Consider the following 2,752-nt stretch of genomic DNA (forward strand, 5'->3'; position numbering starts at 1 on the left):
CCCCTTCCTCTCGCTCACGAGAGACGGAACGACTCCAAGGCTGTTGTTTCTCTTCTTTCTTAGATTATTAATCCTCCCGATCCCCCTCTCTCTCTCATCCCCCTCTCTTCATTTTTTAAATTTATTTTTTAATACACCTTTTTCTCCCCCATTTTGTGGTATCCAATTGGTAGTTACAGTCTTCTCTCATCGCTGCAACTCCCGTACGGACTTGGGAGAGGCGAAGGTCGAGAGCCGTGCGTCCTCCGAAACACGACCCAGCCAAGCCGCACTGCTTCTTGACACAATTCCCTCAAACCGGAAGCCAGCCGCACCAATGTGTTGGAGGAAACACTTTACACCTGGCGACCTGGTCAGCGTGCACTGCTCCCGGCCCGCCACAGGAGTCGCTAGTGCGCTCTTTTATCTCTCTCCCTCTCTCTCTCTCCCTCTCTTATACCCCTCTCTCTCTCTCTCCCTCTCTTATACCCCTCTCTCTCTCTTCTCTCTCTCTCATCCCCCCTCTCTCTCTCCTCTCTCTCTCTCATCCCCCCTCTCTCTCTCCTCTCTCTCATCCCCCCTCTCTCTCCTCTCTCTCTCTCATCCTCTCTCTCTATCTCCCCCCTCTCTCTCTATCTCCCCCCTCTCTCTCTATCCCCCTCTCTCTCTTACCCCCTCTCTCCCTCTTATCGCTCTCTCTCTCTCTCTCTCTCTCTCTCTCTCTCTCTTTCTCTCCCTCTCTCTCTTATCCCTCTCTCTCTTATCCATCTCTCTCTCTCATCCCCCCTCTCTCTCTCTCTGTCTTATCCCCCCTCACCACCCCTCTCTCTCTCTCATCCCCATGTCATATTATGTATATGTACAGTGTTGTAACGATGGTTAAGGAAAACGGGAAACTAAATAGACATAAATATGGGTTGTATTTACAATGGTGTTTGTTCTTCACTCGTTGCCCTTTTCTTGTGGCAACAGGTCACACATCTTGCTGCTGTGATGGCACACTGTGGTATTTCACCCAATAGATATGGGAGTTTATCAAAATTAGGTTTGTTTTGTAATTCTTTGTAGGTCTGTGTAATCTGAGGGAAATACGTGTCTCTATCATGGTCATACACTTGGCAGGAGGTTAGGAAGTGCAGCTCAGTTTCCACCTCATTTTGTGGGCAGTGTGCACATAGCCTGTCTTCTCTTGAGAGCCAGGTCTGCCTACGGTGGCCTTTCTCAATAGCAAGGCTATGCTCACTGAGTCTGTACATAGTTAAAGCTTTCCTTAAGTTTGTGTCAGTCACAGTGGTCAGGTATTCTGCCACTGTGTACTCTCTGTTTAGGGGCAAATAGCATTCTAGTTTGCTCTGTTTTTTTGTTAATTCTTTCCAATGTGTCAAGTAATTCTTTTTGTTTTCTCATGATTTGGTTGGGTCTAATTGCGCTGCTGTCCTGGGACACTGTGGGGTCTGTTTGTGTTTGTGAACAGAGCCCCAGGACCAGCTTGCTTAGGGGACTCTTCTCCAGGTTCATCTCTCTGTAGGTGATGGCTTTGTTATGGAAGGTTTGGGAATCACTTCCTTTTAGGTGGTTGTAGAATTTAACAACTCTTTTCTGGATTTTTTTAATTAGCGGGTATCGGTCTAATTCTTCTCTGCATGCATTATTTGGTGTTCTACGTTGTACACGGAGGATATTTTTGCAGAATTCTGCAAGAATTCTCAATTTGGTGTTTGTCCCATTTTGTGAATTCTTGGTTGGTGAGTGGACCCCAGACCTCACAACCATAAAGGGGAATGGGTTCTATAACTGATGCAAGTATTTTTAGCCAGATCCTAATTGGTATGTCGAATTGTATGTTCCTTTTGATGGCATAGAAGGCCCTTCTTGCCTTGTGTCTCAGATCGTTCACAGCTTTGTGGAAGTTACCTGTGGTGCTGATGTTTAGGCTGAGGTATGTACAGTTTTTTGTGTGCTCTTGGGCAACAGTGTAGATGGAATTTGTATTTGTGGTCCTGGCGACTGGACCTTATTTGGAACACCATTATTTTGGTCTTACTGAGATTTACTGTCAGGGTCCAGGTCTGCAGAATGTTGTAATGATGAGTCCTTTGATTGGTTCATGATTTTGTTTATTGGAGTTCTTTATTTTGAAGCAGTGCTGGTGTCAGCTTGGTTGGTTAGGTCCAACACCAGCTGACTGAGAGGGCTCGTTTCTGGGCTCAGCTCTTGGGTTTGAAGTGCTTTAAATTGTAGACTTGAATTAAGATGCAGCTCTGTGTTTTCATTACCACTGGAAGGCGGCCCAATTCTGCCCTACATGTATTAGTTGGTGTATTTCTCTGGACTTGTAGAATTTTCGGACAGAATTCTGCATGTAGGGGTTCAATTGGATGTTTGTCCCACATTTTAAAGTCCAGTTTATTGAGTGGCCCCCAAACCTCACTTCCATAAAGAGCTATTGGTAGGATTACACTGTCAAATATTTTGGTCCAAATTGTAATTGGGATCTTGATTTGGAATAATGTCATTTTTATTGCATACAATGCTCTGTGGGCTTTTTCGCTCTCTCTTATCCCTCTCTCTCTCTTATCCCCTCTCTCTCTCTTATCCCCTCTCTCTCTCTTATCCCCTCCTCTCTCTCTTATCCCCTCTCTCTCTCTCTTATCCCCTCCTCTCTCTCTTATCCCCTCTCTCTCTCTCTTATCCCCTCTCTCTCTCTTATCCCCTCTCTCTCTCTTATCCCCTCTCTCTCTCTTATCCCCTCTCTCTCTCTTATCTCCCCTCT

This window comes from Salmo salar, chromosome 02, assembly GCF_965601325.2.
Source record: "Salmo salar chromosome 02, fSalSal1, whole genome shotgun sequence".
In the NCBI taxonomy this organism is placed as follows: Eukaryota; Metazoa; Chordata; class Actinopteri; order Salmoniformes; family Salmonidae; genus Salmo; species Salmo salar.